General features: G+C 36.3%; 1 protein-coding gene across 1 annotated transcript in view; it reads left to right on the top strand.

Annotated features, from left to right (window-relative positions):
• Window positions 1-17604, top strand: part of KCNQ3 (potassium voltage-gated channel subfamily Q member 3) — a 433417-nt gene that overhangs the window by 279209 nt on the left and 136604 nt on the right. The gene's annotated exons all lie outside the window — the stretch shown is intronic.

Below are 17604 nucleotides of genomic sequence, written 5' to 3'. Positions count from 1 at the left end.
TCTTGTCCCCATAATAACTAAAAGAACAATAGCATGGTTTGAAACTTTTGTTAAAAAGTACTTGAATTTTTTTCATGATTGAAATGGTGAAAAGATTCTTTGATTTTCAGCCACAAGAATTGGATCTTATTAAAAGGAAGAAAACAGACAAGTTAATTAATCTTTTTTAATTTTAGTTTCCTTATCTATAAAATATAAATAACAACACATTGTTTTAGGGCCTCATAGGAAAAGCACTCTGTAAAACAAAATTGCTATATAAATGTGGGTAATTAATAATCCGGCAGTGAGGTGGCACAGTAGATAGAGCCTTGATATCTAAGTTCAAATCTGGCCTCAGACACTTACTAGTTATGTAACCTTTGGGAAGTCACATAACCCTGTTTGCCTTAGTTTCTGAAGAAGGAAATAATAAGCCACTCTAATATCTTTGTCAATAAAACCCCTAATCAGGTCATGAAGAGTTGGTCATAACTGAAATGACTAAACAAGTTATAATTATCCTCATTCTCATTCTTATTATGTAATGCCGGAGAAACTGAGGCAAGATAGAGATTAGAGATTATTTAATATTTTTTTTAAAAGGGAGAGATTTACTGGGACCAAATGGATCCATGGTTTGGTTCCAAGGCCACGTGAGACTATCATCTCCAAGAATCCAGAAAACAATGTGAGTTCTCAATGACATATATATATATATATATATACACATGGCTCAGATACAGGGGGTAGACTGAGGCATGGGCAGAGTCAGGGTGCTGAGAGTGGGAAAGGGACTCTGACAGGGTGGAGCGAGCCACTGGAAATGGGGATGACATAATGGGAGAGGCACCCCAGAGATGGGGAGAAGCATCTTGATAAGACAGTATCTGATATTCTGATAGCTTGGGATGGGGAAAGGTATTCTGATATTCTAAAATATAAGATCTTTTATCCTTATCAAATATTCTGATTAAGAGGGAAGGGTGGTTTTATAGGATTGAGCAGAACAATTATAAACTGAGGCAGAACAGTTAGGGAAACAGAGGCAGGATAATTTAGGGAAATTGAGTCAGGATAATTAGGGAAACTGAGTCAGGATAATAAAAAAGAACTGTGGCACAACAATTATTATTTTTAGTCATCTCACATCATTTTCCAGGTATAGGCAGAATAATTCAATAGGAAATAATTCTGGATTTGAAATAAGAGAAGTTCAGTTTTAGCTCTTCCACTTAGACTCATGTGATCTTGGCCAAGTCAGTTTACCTGTCTAGACCTAGATTTCCTCACCTGTAAAAAAAGAAATGGGATGGAATAGATGGCTTCTAAGATTATTTGTAGCCCTAGATCTATGATCTTATGATTGCTTATCCAATACTTTCCACACAGGAGGAGCCTAAACAATGTTCTGTTAAATTGTTTGTATCATTTTCAAATCTGCATTCATCAGTGATCTTCCTGTTCTCACTTAGATAAGTTTTAGGCACCTTATCCTACCCCCAAGTCATTGCTTACCATACATATACACATATACTTCCTCCTAGCAGAATCAACAATGTTATCATAAGAATTTCATACCCCAAAGTCTCATAGACCTTTTAGAGACTCAGGATCATGCATATAGAGAAATATGTTTATTCTTCATATGAAGAATATACATAAGAAATTATAAGGTTTTTAAGAGACAAGATAGTTTGGAAGGGAGGGTACTAGCAGTTGGGAGAAAGAGACCTTAAAGTCATACAGTCCAACTTAAATCCAAATATAATATCCAAATGCCCAATACAATACACCCAACATTGTTCGCTAAAATTTTGCTTGAAGATGTTGGGTGAGAATCTCAGACCTTCTCAGGAACCCATTGCACTTGTGCAGCCCTCTAATTTTTAAAAAAAATTTTCCACAGATCAATTCAAGATTTTTCCCATTAAGAATTTGGATCTTTTATTTCTGGTTCTGACCTATGGGTCCAAGAAGAACAAGTCTATTTTGTCTTTCATGTGATCACCTTTCCAGTCTTTGAAAAGAGCTCCTATCTTTTCCATCCCAGTGTCCCCTTTTCTCCAGATTAAATAACCTCAATTCCTTTCCCACTTTGGACCTCATTTTCCCCATCTATAAAATGAGTGTATTAAACTAGTTGAGGTCATAAATTCTTTCCTTCTGGTCCTACAATTCTGACTGTCATTATTATATCAGCTTAGGCTGAGCACAACATCTGAATTTGGCCTATCACTTTTTATTTCAAGGAGAGAAGAGGGTCTGATTTGGCAATTTGGAGTTAGCTTGAACTTCATTATCCACTGAAGTGACCTTGTGGCAATCTTGAGTGAATTGCTGAGGCAGTTCAAAGCATTGGTGGCACTGAATTTCAATTGTTCCACCCAAGCTTTTCATCATCTTTCCTTAGCATCCCTCATCCATTTGGACAGCTGGCTTCCTCAATCTGTTATCCTTAGTACTCATCTTCACTTCAGGATTTCAGGGAATAATAGGAAGGTCTCCCAAACTTCCTCTCTTTTCAAATTAGGCACAGCCTCATTTTGCATTTTCTATGCCATTTTCTTACAAATTCAGACTCTATTCATGAAATGTACTTTATTTCCTGAAGCAATTACCTTAAAGGTACTGAGGGAGGTGTTAAATTCTTCCAATCTCTCCCAGGGTTATTATTTATCCATGTCTTGGGACTGTATTGATTATATCTCCTTGGATTTCACCAATAACCAAATACTGGAGCAATGCCCAACCTTAGGAATTGAGTTGGGTAATTAAATAAAATTAAACAGGATGGAGATGGATAAGGTAAAGCTGACAGTATCCATTTCTCAACTGTTCCCTAAGTCCTTTCCTTCAGGCGAAAGTTTATCCATAAATTCGGGAGGTGATGGCTTTTGTAATAAGATTTGGGGAATGTACTAATACCCACATCTGTCCCTGCCCAAAGAAATAAAAAAGTCAGCTTTCTCTAGTGTTCCAAGGCATACAAAGCTATATAACAACCTTGTAGAGAAAAAAAAGCTTAAGTTATTTGCACTCCAGGCAAGATTCATGACATACACCAGGGCAAGTAGCATGTAAAGTATTCAAACATTAGCCTGAATGGGCAGAGATTTCAGAGGTATAGGAAAACTGTTCAATCCACAAGTCAAGGAGAGAATAAATGGAGCTAATATAGACTGATGTAACTACCTGGACAAACTTATTAGGTAATTTCCTAATCTAACTAATTTATTCTCCTAATCCAATTCTACATATAAATACAATTTCCACAAATGTCGACCCTTTGCTCAAAGATTATTGTAGTTGTTTGAACTTTATTCTCAAAGAGGACCAATGATATCAGGAGGGTGATGTCTTGACTTTCAAATGAAATGGATTTAAATGAGGCAGGGCCATGCAGACTCATCAGAACCATTGGGATCCAGTGAAAAAACAGAGAACAAGAGGAGTAACAATGGCCTCAGATACAGTGGGGGGACCTTGGCCTTTTTTTAACCAAGGTCTTTCCTAGGTCTTAATTTACCTCAATCACTGAAATACTTATTATTCCTGGAAGCCCTAAAAATAAGGATTCAAGTTATTAGAATGAGGAAACCAGCAGTCCAAATGCATGAGGGATGCAAAAGAAAGCAACAACATTCTCTGAGAGGTACTTACTACTTTCCAAGGCAGTCACAATCCACTCTACTTCTGGACAACTCTAATGCTTAAGAATTTTTTTGTTCATTTGTATCCTCCCCTCAAATAAAGCTTTAATTTGCCCCTTTGCAGCTTTGTCATTGTTCTAAGTTCAGTTCTTTCTACATCACACTTCTATGGCTGAATTTCAGAGTCCCTATGACTAGTAAGCAACAGAACCAATACTTAGGCCAGTTCTTCTGCCTCCAACTCCTGCTCTATTATCCAGGCCATACCACCTTCCAATCAAAGAACCTAAAGGAAAAATCCATAATTTCAGCAGTGACTTAAATCTCAGTGATTCAGGTGATTTCTTGACTAGCATGTTAACATGAATGTGGGGCCTGCAGCTTAAAGATAACACAAAAATGAATCGTAAACACCATGGACAAATTGACAATGTGCTGTGACATCAGGGGCTTCCAGAATGTCTGGGCTAAGGTGGTAATTCATGTAATTTCAGGATTCAGCAATTCCCAGACAAACCCTTTGAGCCAAAAGAATTTTAAGAAGCTGACAGAAAAAAATAGACTACAGGAAGATTGTCAGGAATGTTTGGAGGGAGAGGAGGAAAAGGAAACGTGACCAAGAGAAATGCTTTATTGAGGAACACCAACAGAAATCACAGGAACGCTATCCCAATTCTTGTTTTATATAGGATTTATATTTGACAAATTGATGCTTCAATAAGAAGTAGCCCTCATTCACTTCACTCACATTTATTCAATCCCTACAAAGCAAATATAAAACACTATGCTAGTTACTTCCCAGAAAGAAGAATCATGGAATTCTAGATTTCTGAATCCAGAAGGACCCTAGAGATGAACCCTAGTTCAACTTTTAGTTCAATAGAGTAAAAGGAATAAGAATTTATTAAGTACTTACTATGTGCCAGTCACCCTTCTAAGCACTTTATGAATAGTATCTTATTTAATCCCCACAACTCTCACAAGTAGGTCCAGTCATTATCTCAATTTTACAATTGAAGAAACTGAGGCAAACATAAATGAAGTGATTTGCCCAGGATCACACAGTAAGTCAGTGACAGAGACCAAATTTGAACTCAGGTGTTTTTGACTCCAGGTCTATGTTTTAACCATTGAGCCACCTCAGGCTGCCCGGATAGGGATCCCTCTCTATCCCTGCTGAGAAGCAGACATAATATCCATGTGAAGATTTCAGGAAGACCTATATTCAGATCATTCCTGTAACTCTTAGCAGCTAAGTAACCATATACAAGACTTTTACAATAATACAATAAGAAATAGAAGTAGACTTCAAAGTAAGGAAAGCACCTTTCCCACTCTGGCCTTCCTCTTTTGGATATAGAATCCAGAACTAAGCAGATTCCATAAGTAGATTGATAAAAATGAATAAGACAGAGTCCTTGCCCTAAGAGAAATTGCAATCTAGTTTAAGAGGTAGGGCATCTGCATAAATAGGAATCATAGATCTAGAGTTAGAAAAAAACTCAGAGATCATTTAGTTCAACCCTGTCATTTTATAGATGAAGAAACTTGTCTAGTGAGATTCAGAGGTAGGATTGTAACTCAGGACTTCAGACAACAGAGCCACTCTACTCTCTCACTGTACTGTTAAGGAATAGGTCAATTCTCCAAGAGCCTCCACAGTTGTGGATCATAGTATCTGAAGGAGTTGCAAGGCAGCCTTTCCTCGACACTGCTGTTGTGGACTGGGAATGAGATAAATTGGAGGCAGAGGGAAGAGGAGAGAGGTCAGACCACAAAACCGCCTCTCAGTCAGAGAGGTCAGAGAACAGCAACTGCCTCTAAGTCTCCTTGTATCATCCTCTCACAAAAGGAGATCCATTCTGGGTTGGATCTGCAGCAGCCAATGTCAGGTGACTCCCATATATTCCAGCAGCTCTCTCATGAATCCCAACACTGTACCTTGTTGCTTACAAAGTAGAAGCAAGGGGTCCAATTTGAGATTAGAGAGGCAGATTTTGATCCAAAGGAATTTAATGTAATCTTTTTAATCTATTTGATGTCCAGGACTTATGTCTCTTCATTGTTCAGTTGAGTATAATGAATACATTACTCTCTCTGTCTGTCTCTGTCTCTGTCTGTCTTTTTCTGTCTCTGTCTGTCTCTCTGTGTGTTGCCTCCTCTTCCATTTCCTTTTCTCCTTCCTTTCCTCCCTGCCTCCCTCCCTCCTTCTCCTTCTCTCTCCCTCCCCCTCTCTCTTTTTCCTTCTTTGTTCTCTCCCCTTTCCCATCTCTCTATTTTCCTTATCCCTCCCCCCTACCCATATTTCAGCTTTCAAAATAATATACCAGAGACTCCCTTGAATGAATGACAGTAAGACATGTGCAGGGAAAATCCTGTGACTTCATGTGTTGAAAGGGTTTTCTTTTGGCTGCCTCTGGTGGCAGCAACAGCTGCGTTCTTCATAGCAGTGACAGGTTGAGAAAAGGAAAGATGCATTTTGGTGGGGCGTGGGCGTTATTTCTTTCCTCTAGTAGGGTTTCAACTTGGAAATTAGGGAAGCTTTAGAAAAAAAAAAAAAAAAAACCTCTGCTTTGAAAAGGGAGAGAGAGGATTGTCATATCAGAATATAGACCAAGCCTTAGAAAGATGTCCTCCCTAAGAGATATGGGAGAGACCCACCCATAGTTATAGATACTACTCAGAATTGCCTGACACAGACTGACACTCTTGGGACAAACCTGAGGGAGATGCTTTCTTAGTGTCGCAGTAGAACACCACAGCTAGTTTGGCCCTGAGGTTGGAAAAACAACAATAACAAAAAATAATCCAACAAAATTGTTGATAGACATCTTCTTCCCTGGTTGCAGAATATTTAATTCACTTTTGGGAAAATGAAGGATAAGGTCCAATTCTGTTCTTTTCTTTTTTTCCACCCCCATAAGCTGATTCTTAGGTTGAATGATGTTATGGGAAAGAAGCCAATTATGTGTGTTGATAAACCTACCAGGGACCTTGTCTCCCTGCAGGAGACTGAGAAGCAGTATTAAAGTTCTGTTGTATTTGGCCTAGAGCATCTGTGTATACACCGAATCATGCAGTCAGGTCATGTTGCCTGTAAAATCTTTAGTAAATAGTGTAGAAGGTAGAGCTGGACCAATGTGGGGCCCATCCTTGTTGCTTCTTGATACAGCCACTTATACATATCTAGTTAGCAGCTGTGTTGTGCTGTCAGAGTGTACATTTTGCATTGGGAGGCAGGAGTCCTGAATTCAAAAGACTAATTATGATTGTGATCACTGCTAAATTACTTAACCTCTCTGCACTGAAATCCACCTCTGTCAAAAGGTGTTAGACAAGATGATCTCTGAGATTCCTTAAAGATCTAAATCTAGGAGCCCATGTCCTGGGGTTTGATTCCTAGGTCTGCTCGTTATAAGCTGAGAGTCCTTGAAAAAAATCATTTAATTGTTTGGGGTGTTGGTTTCCACAACTGAAAATAGGGAATAAACATGTTCTATTTATCCCACATGGTAGTTCTAGTTAAGGTGAATGTAAAACATTCTGTGAACCTTAAGACACCATAGCATGCAAGGTATTATTGACTAAATATGAGTTGAGATGAATTATTGAGTAAGCAAGAGACTTTACATTGATACATTTAGTCATCCAGCATTCAACAAACATTTATAAAGTACCTGTGTTACATGTAATACAATAATTATTATGTATATTTTCACTTAAATCTTAGGGAAATATTAAAATAAATGAAACACATTGGCTATAAGGAACTTAGTCTTTCAAGAGAACCAAGTAAAAAGATTCTGTTCTCTCTCTCTCTCTCTCTCTCTCTCTCTCTCTCTCTCTCTCTCTCTCTCAATATATATATTTAAATATACATGTACAAATAAAACAAATTAGAATTGTTGTTGTTTGGTTTGTCCTTCATTTTGGAACAGAACTGATGATGGGTGATGTTTTGACTTACATGTAAATTAGATTTAAGTGTAGCAGAATTGCACAAAGTTGTCAGCCTCACGCTTTCTTTCAAATTACAACATGTTAAATAAGTAGAGGAACCCAAAGTCCTCTGAGATCAGATGAGGAAGAAATAACTTCCAGATTGGAAAAATGCATGAACATTTTTAGATCTAAGAGGAACCTTAGAGATCATCTACTACAATCAGGAAACTAGAGTCTAATGAGATGATCATGATTTGTTCAGGATTACACACTCTGTAAAATAACGAGACTGGAAATTGACAGAATCTAGATCTTTCAAATCCAAGGTCAATTTTCTTCCCATGAACCATGCAGCAAGATACATTGTCCTATTCTCCATATTAGTTGCAGATGCATCAGCACAACATTCTCAACTCTACCCTCCCAAAATGGCTCTCTGAGATTAGAGTAAAAGGAAATTCACCAGCATCAGCTCATTTCTCCTATCTCAGCCTAGTTCAGCGTGGTATCCCCTTTCCCTCCCTTCTTTTCAATGATCTCAGGGCCTTAAAAGGATGAAAGAGAGGGGGGAAAACTATCACATAAAGATTGGCACACTCTAGCATAGAGCTTAAAGCAACAACAGCAAAGAATTCCAAATTCAGTGCTGAAGTGAGGCTTTAAGTATGCAAATATATGCCCAGAATTCAGCAGCAGCCTTGAGAAAGCACTGAACTAAGAACCAAAAAAAACCTGGTTTGGGGGCCCAACTCTATGCTGGCAGACTCTAGGACCTTGAGAAAATAATTTTACTCTCTGGATCTCAGTTTCATCCTTTCATAAAATGAAGATATTAAATTGGATGACCTTGAAAGCTTCTCCCATCTCTAGCATACTATTTCATCAGTTTATTGAATTATAAAGTGCCTTTAGCTCTAACAATCTATCTTTTACATCCTGTCATTCTAGTTTCTAAACAGATCTTTCAATTATTCTATTTACACAAATTATTCTGTAGAACAGAATAATTTTGAAAAGCATATTTTGGATTTTTTTATATATTCTTAAAGAAAAGCAAACTCTACCTAACAGAGATCTTCAGTTCATGTACAATTCATTTTTTAACTTTGGATACAGAAAGCTTGTTTTATTTGGTGCTTGTTAAGTTCAGAAGTAAATATATCCACACTCTTAGGTCTCTTCTAATTAAAGCATTAAATGATTACAATAGTATAACTGCTCTCCTTTTTTAGCTCAGTTTTATGTGTTATTTTCCCTTACTAGAATGTAAGCTTGTTAAAGACAGGACCTGGAATATAGTAAGCGCTTAATAAATACTTATTTACTATTGACTGATTGATCTAACATTGAGGGGACTCCAATAGAAGGTATATGGGCTGACATGAACAAAAATTACTATTTGTGGCCTCATTAAAGATGTTTACCAGTTGTAATGGGCTGAGGTTTGAGTTGATGCACTGAGGTCCCAAGTATGTGAGGCTAAAATAGTAATTGGACTATACTCCATTAATATACATGATTGGATAAAGAATGGTCCCTGCCCACTCTCTGTGCAAGTCCTGATGTGTTGTATAGGAAATGACGATTTTAGTGGGTGGAGGCAGAGAGAGAAGACAGAGAGAGACAGGAAGAGAAACTGGGAGAGATTGGCCTGGGTTCCATGCTAGCAGCTGCTGGTCATGTGGCTTCTGGTCTAGCTAGCTTCTTGACTCATCTACACACATTGCTATTGCCCATTCTCTTCCACCTCCGATCTTTCTTCACTGAGAATAAAGACTGATGACTTTCCCCTAACCTGAATTCCTGACTCCCGCTGATTTTAAAATACGCGGTCTTCACAATCAGTGTCCTGGAAAGTTGTCGTCATTTCAAAAGGAATTCTCAGTAGATTCCTACTGCTTGTGTTTGTTGGTGATATTTTGTTGGATTGAATGGACTGTTGGATGTATGGAAAAGTTTCATCTCCAATATGAGCAAGTGCCCAGGGCACAGATCCAATTCATTATTTCTACACCCATCTTCAAGCTAATCATTGTAAAATTTCTGTCATTGTTCTTGTCCTCTGAATGCATTCACTCTTATTGGGAAGACAGAACAAAGAATGATTAATAGTGATTAAGTGTTATATTAGATAGTATTATCTATGAGATAATATCTGTAAAAAGCACAGTATCTAATCATTGTAAAATTTCTGTCATTGTTCTTGTCCTCTGAATGCATTCACTCTTATTGGGAAGATAGAGCAAAGAATGATTAATAGTGATTAAGTGTTATACTAGATAGTATTATCTATGAGATAATATCTGTAAAAAGCACAGTATCTTGTACTTATAGTAGATGCTACCTGTATAAATGTGTGTTCCTTTCCTTTACCTTTATATGCATTGAATTTACTGGCTATATTTTGTATTCAGTTGTTTTAGCCATCCTGACATCATATTTTTTTTTTTGACAGAGATACTGGAGTGGTTTGCCCTTTCCTTCTCCAGCTCATTTTACAGATGAGGAAACTGAGCAAATAGAGTTAAGTGACTTGCCAAGAATCACACAATTAGTAAGTGTCTGAAGCTAGAGTTAAACTCAGGAAAACTCATCTTCTTGACTCTAGTTCTGGTGTTCTATCCACTGGGCTACCTAGTTATCTTGAGTTTATTGAAAATATAGATTAAAACTGGAAAAGTCAGAGAAAGTTTCCCAGTAGAGATGGATCTTGATGGAGAATTTAGGGCACAAGTAGGATTATAGTGGAGAAGACAAAAAGGAACCTCAGCAATATGAGCAAAAACAGCAGGATAGTAATGGGCATTTGTATGTGGAGGCATGTGTAACAAAATGCCATACTAAAGTGAAAGGTGCTCATCAGAGAGAGGAAGGAAAAGAAAATGAATTCATGAAGGAAAACAGGACAAATAGATTCTTGGAAATTAGACAAAGGAATTTGAAATTTGTATTATGTCATAAGAAACTATGTCAGGATCTTGAGTAAGGTAATGACTTAAAGAACAGGCACTTGTTTCAAAGAGGAAAAGCAAGGAATCAGGAATCACAAGTCGTGAGTTCAAAGTGCTATTGTGCTATTGTGTGTTGATGAGTAAGGCATTTGCCTCTTCATTACTTAGCTTCCTTATCTATAAAATTTTAAAAAGAAGAAGGGGTTAGGCTGGATCATCTGTAATGTTCTAAAAGATCTGATATACCCTGATGCTAGAAAAATGGCACATCAGAAAATCTGCTAGCCACAGGTTGGATAGATAAACAAGAGGAGATAATATAATATGGGGTTGCTACAGCAACCCAGGTGTGAAAATATAAATGGATGGATGAATCCAAAAGGCATTGTAGAGAGAGAAAAGCAGGTTTTAGTAAGAGATGGAATACAGAAAATACAGGAAAGAAAAGAGTCAAATGTCAGTTTTCTAGCCTGGAAGTCTGGGGAAATGATGATGCTACCAACCAAAAAAAATTAGTATTCAGGGGATCAGATAATGAGTGCTATTAGATAGGGTAGAGCCAGCACATAAATAACTTTGAAATCAACAATAAAGCATTTGAATTTGCTACAGCAAGGAAACTGTAACATCAGTTCTTAATGTATTACACGAGGAAGGAGAAATGATACTAAGGAAAATAAAGATGGGAAGAGCAGCCGGAATAGGATAGTCCTAGTTTACAGGGAAGAAATCTGTGTTACAAGCAATACAAATTCAAGGACACTGAAGAATCTATTCCCAAGATACTTTAGAGAAGAATAAGAAAAATACCAAAGATTTGGGGATTAAACATTGGTTCATTTGCTTACTTCTCCATCTTTATATTCTTTAAAAAAGAATCTAAACATTTATAGAGGGCATCTTCAACAAGGGTATAAGAAGGGACATAGGTAATAATAATAATTAGCATTTATGTATCACATTAAAGTATGCAGAATACCTTGTATATGTTGTATCATTTGATCTTTTACAAGAACCCAGGGAGGAAGGTTCTCTTACCTGCATTTTACAGATAAGGAAAGAAAGGTTAAGTGGTTTGACTCAAAAGGCAGAATATTAACTCTGTTCTTTTCAATTTCAAGTCCATCATTCTATCCCTTATACTACCTAGTCACCTGAACATATGTAACTACACAGATAATTTGTTCAGTATCCCTCCAGTCCTTTTATATGACAAAACACTGAGTCCTCTTTAAAGATGTTTACTAGTGTCCTGGAAAGTTGTCCAGTCATTTCAAAAGGAATTCTCAGTAGATTCCTACTGCTTGTGTTTGTTGGTAATATTTTGTAGTTTGGTTGGAAAGTTGGATCATTACCAAGACTTGTTTACTTATATCTAAGTCAAACCTCTCTAATAAGACTCAAGTTTCTTCTATTCCTCAGAAGTGCTTTGAAGAACATTATGAGTTTTCTTAAAATACATAGAATTTGGAACTGGAGCTCCTAGAAATTAAAATAGGTTGTTCTCCAGCCACATATTAATTTCTTGGTAAATTTCAACTCTCACTGAAAATCATGAGCTTCCCCTCTCCTGCTACTGCTCAATGGATCACCTGTTCTCAGTATTCCAAAGCTGGTATCTCTTTTTTTGTGCTCCTTTTCCTGCCAGCGTAATATAAAGATCCTTCCCACATGTTGACTGTTGTTTGCCCCTCAACTCTTTATTGTGGCTGGTGGATATCAGTTCAGAAACCAAGCTCAGTTTTACAGGTAGGGGACAAAGCAACAAACCATTTTAATGTAGTTTGCAGAAACAGACCACTTGTCTGAGAGTGCAGCAAGAGAAATGGAGCACAACATGTTGTCTTAAGTCAATTCATAGAGAATAAATAGGGATGGCTAACTTGGCTTTAGTTTTAGGCCTGCTGAGTAGTGACTGTCCTTTTCCATTTGATGAAATTAGCCATAATGAATTGAATTTTAATTTATTTCTAGCAGATGATGAAGAAGAGTAAATGAGAAAATAGAGCTTAGCATCTCAGTTTCCTAGTACAAACTGTTCCTAACTGATTGAAGAGCCAGTTAGACTTCACTAATTTTGGTTAATTGGAAGAACAGTCTAAATTAAAGAAAAGACTGAAAGACTGCTGTCATTTAATCATGTAGTCTTCCTCTTATCTAATAATTGTCTCTTGTCATATAGGATCAAAAGAAGGAAAAAAAATCAGTTCAGCAAAATTAGCCAACACATCAATGAGTGTGACAATATTAGCAATGTTTTACAATCATAGTTCCCCTCCTCTGCAAAAAAGAGATGTAAATGAATTTTCTTATCCTTTCTTTGAGACCAATTTTGGTCATTATAATCCTACCTCCTGCATTCTTGTCTTTTAACTAAATGTTCTCTGGAATTTTCTGTTTAACTCTGCTTCTTACTTTACCTTGCTCCTTTCAAGGGTCAGCTCAAATGCTATCTCCTGGTTCTCTGAGCTGATTGTGCCTTTCTATAGGTAGCTTCCTTCTATTTTGCCAGTATCTTATATGCCTGTTTATTTATATGGGACTCTACCCCCAATTAGCATGTAAGATCCTTGAAGCCACCTGCTTGGGTTTTTTCTTTCTTTGTACTTCTTAGTCCTTAAGAAAGTTACTGAAAGACAGTGAGCATTTCATAAATGCTTCTTGACTGACCAACTGATTTAACCATGGTTTTATTACTTTTTAGGAAATGCACCAATTCAACTGTCTACTCAGTGTTTCCTAATGTAGATCTTGCCACTACTACTTCAATGAATACATGAAGCAAATATCCATTTACACCAGAGCCCAAATTTATCATGATGATATTTAACACTATCATTAATTAAATTAATAGTGATGATAATAATTATATCAATTCATCATTTAAAGCCCAATTCAAATGCCACATGCTTCATGAAACTTTCCCACATCTTCCTTTATTGGTAATGACTTTCCTTTTCAGATCTCCCATATTAATTTGAACCTCTCTGATGGATTTAATAATGTTTATGTCATTGATATCTGTGTCATTTTTTCATACCTTTTTTATAGATTATAAACTCCATGAGGGCAAGAACTATGTCAATATCAGAATTTAGGATTATAGATTTAGATTGGGAAAGGAATTTGTAGATTATCTATCCAGTCTCCTTATTTCACAAATCAGGAAATTGTGTTGAAAAAATTAATTGTGTGTGACCCTGGATAAGGCACTTAACCCCAAGGGCCTCAGCAAAAAAATAAAAGAAAAGATTAATTGATTTGAATAAGATTGTGAAAATAATAGATAACGCCACTTTGCATCCTCCTATATCATCTGGCATGGTGCTGTGTTTGGTATAAGATTAAGCAAATATTTATTTAATTAAATAATACTTCACATCAATAGAACAATTTTTGTAATTAAAAGTATCTAACTAAGGTATGATGACATTTTATTATCTTTGGGGTCCATCATATTCCATTAGACCCACCTATAGTAAATATCATCCTGTACTGATTTTTTTTTTATATTCTATTAACTGAAACCCATTGGGTCTGTCCAAAAGAGAATTGCATTATAGCTAACTCTTCTCTATGAAGAACTACATGTTTTTCATGGACTGTGCTAAAGACCTTCAAAGCACTTTGCATTTTAAGTAGGCTAAATTAATCTCTTCAATGTTTACATTATGAATTTGCTTAGTAAATCTTTCCCTCACAGATTATTTAGTGGTCAATCCCTATTCAGCCCTCTTTTGATCATTTAAAATACTGCAACCCTCCAAAAATTTTAAAAATGAAGTGAATTGATGTTGGAACTACCTCACCCTATCTCTTCCTCCTTCTCCTCCTCCTTCTTTTCCTCCTCCTCGTACTTCTCCTCCTTCTCCTCTTCTTCATTCTTCTTCTCTTTCTCTCTGTCAGACTTTGTGTCTGTCTCTGTTTCTCTATCTCTATGTGTATAAATTCCTCTCTGTCTGTTTGTCTTTGTTTCTTTCTCTGTCCCCCTGTCTCCCTTTCTTTCATCCCCTTTGCTACCTAAATAATTCCATAATTGAGTCCTTTTCCCAGCCTCATATTATTTAAATTGTCAACATAAAATTCTATTTAACTATGGACCAAATCTCTAAGCTTCATCCAGATGTTTCTACCCTTCTTATATTATGACAAGTTCTTATATGACTTTTATGACTCTTAGGTAAGATAATTACAATGGATAGTCATTGTTTTTGGTAAACCTGAGCCCTTGGGACCTAGCTTGGTCAAGATACCTATCTGCATTGTTTTCCAGCCCCTAAACCAATGACTTGATTCCTATTTACACAAAGCCTTCCATTGTGACTTTTCTTTCAAATTGTAGAACTGGCACTTTCCACATACTGAATTAATAGACCCTAAACTAATGAGGCTTAGCTGTATTTCAAAAAGAAAGCAAATTGTAGAGTTCATGGAATTTGGTTAACTCACTGAAGATAAAGTTTCTTATATGGAAGAATTATATGTAATTTCTATTCTATTCCTTGTAGGATCATGACAATAACTTGATGTTCTCAGCATCTCTGTATCTAGGTAATTCCATTGCAAATAGAAAGTAATAAGTACATATCAATACCCAAGTGACCTCCCACTGGTAAACTCGTGTACTCTGATAAACAAAACAGGCATAGTTTCAAAATTATCAACTGGGGAATAAACTCCAGTACTCCATTTGCTGAAGCAGTATTGAAAGAATACATAAGCCTGTGCCTTAGAAGACTATGACAAGAGTTATTCATTCATTCAACTCATATTAGTTAGAACATCATTTATGTACAAAGAAAGCTTCATGCAGAATTTTCTCTATCTACTGAGGGAAAGACAAAGTTTAAATTACACACAACCCTTACAATGATGGTATTCCCAAAAGAGTGAAAGAATTGAACACATATGCAAATGATTGCCTTATTCAATAACAAATCATGTTCCCTTGTGAGAGCAGTCCAAATCACATGTGGTACTAGGTCAAAAAGACTCTAGAACCCTGATAGAACAATGTAAGACAACAGAATGAAAGGCAGAGAACTTTGTTTGTATTGCTTATAGCTTATTTGTGGCTATTGCATGTGTTGTAGCACCTTCTGAGTCCCTTTAAATCCTTGCACCTTTTGCTTTTTATTTGGAGAAAAATAAAGGTTGTCCTTTCCTTGATATACATTTGATGACTTGAGTGTTTGTATGAGAGCTGGGGAACCTGCTATTCATTATCTATAGAAACTAGAACCAGATGATATTCAGTGGCTTTCTCTGAATAAATTCTAAGTATGGACAATAGAGAATCAAAGAAAAAAGTGATGTTTTAAGGAAAACCCCAGAAATAAGCCAAGTTTATATGACTCCAGAACTTGTATGTTAATTGTAAAAACTATTACATTGGAAAGTTGCAAAATAAACCAAAAACAATTATATAAGGATATTTACCTAATTTTTGACTAATAGCTATCCTCCTGCTGATAGATTTCATGGAAGATATAGCATTTGAACTCAGCTTGTTAGAAGGGGTAAGAATTTAAAGGATGAAGAGGAAAAGAACATATTTCAGTCTCAGGAAATAATGTAAACAATGACATAGTCAGGGAAACTCAAATATTTAGAGGACAGAGAACAGGCCTTTTATAATGTAGCATTCTTGTGGAATAATTTAAGTTAAAGCAAGAACATGGGATACCAAATTATGGAAGTCATTCCTTGCTAAAGAAAGGAGTCTGTTATTTGGCAGAGAAAAAGGATATCACTGTAAATTTTTTTTTTCAGAAGAGAAGAGGTATGAGTAAATTTAGGTTAGTCATGGACAGAAGTGTGAAGTAATACTATAAATGGTGACTCAAAATTCTTAGCACCATTTAAAGTTATTAAAGCTAATTAAAGATGAAATCTGCACTTAGACTTTTGGGTTATATTATACAGTATTTTTAAAGTTCCTCAAACTCATTCTGTGAGCTAGGAAATAGTAACATTTTATAGGTAAAGAGGCTGAAAAGAAGCAATTTACTAAATATCATATCAGCAATATGTGGCAGAAGTAGGATTTAAAACCAAGTTTTCTTTGGTGGCCAGTTTAGTTATATAATGCAGGTGGCTACCTTTGCAGTCTAAGCACAGGCCAGTGGTTGCTAAAGCTTCTGTCCATGTATTAACAACCTGAAAAGGTAAGATAATAGAGAACTTTTCTTCAATCTCTCTAATTATACCTTAGACCATCTGTAGCATTTGCTTCAGGAACAAAAAGAAAGAAATATCATAATTAGAGTTCAACAATCAGGTATGTGAACCAGTGACTGATAAATATCTTCAAGTACATAAAGGATGTTTTTGATGGAAAAAAAACATTTATTCAATTGACAAATATAGGCTTTATAATTGAGGTAGCTAAATTATACAGTAAAGATGGGATTGGGCCTGGAATCAGGAGGAACTAAATTCAAATGTGAACTAGGAAATTATTAGGCTGTGTGATCTTGGAAAGTCTCTTAATCTCTGCCTCTCCGTCTATAAAGTGGGGATAATAGCAGCACCTACCTCCCAGGGTTGTTATGAGACTCAAATGAGAAAATATTTGTAAAACACTTGTCTCAGTGCCTGACATATTGTACCCACTTAATAAATGCTTGTTTCTGTCCTTCCTTTTTTCCTTCCTTCTATTGCTGCTTTGTTCCTTCCTCTTTCTCTTCTTAACTTCCCTTCTCTCTCCCCCCTCTTCTTCTTTTCATCCCTTTCTTCCTCTCTTCCTTCTTCCCTCCCCCTCTTCCTTCCTTCTTTTCTTCCTTCTCTTAACAGGCAATAAAAGCATGAGTATGATATTATCCCTGACCCCAAAGAACTCATGATCTAGGAGAGGCGAAAAGACCTGTACACAAATAACTGCAATGCAAAGTAGAATGTGAGGCATAAGAAATGCCATGAAAATTCGGAGGAGAAACAGACTATTTTTCATAGGGAGAAAGAATAAAAAGGGAATTGAATGAAAAGGATTAAGGATTAGGTTGGGCAGAGAAAGCTATTTATATATTACTACCAAATTAGTTTATAATACAAACTATTAATATTATTATGTATTGTTG

This window comes from Sarcophilus harrisii, chromosome 1 (genome assembly GCF_902635505.1).
Source record: "Sarcophilus harrisii chromosome 1, mSarHar1.11, whole genome shotgun sequence".
NCBI classification, from domain to species: domain Eukaryota; kingdom Metazoa; phylum Chordata; class Mammalia; order Dasyuromorphia; family Dasyuridae; genus Sarcophilus; species Sarcophilus harrisii.
Note: the sequence above shows the minus strand (reverse complement) of the source record. Positions and strands in the feature narration are given on the sequence as shown.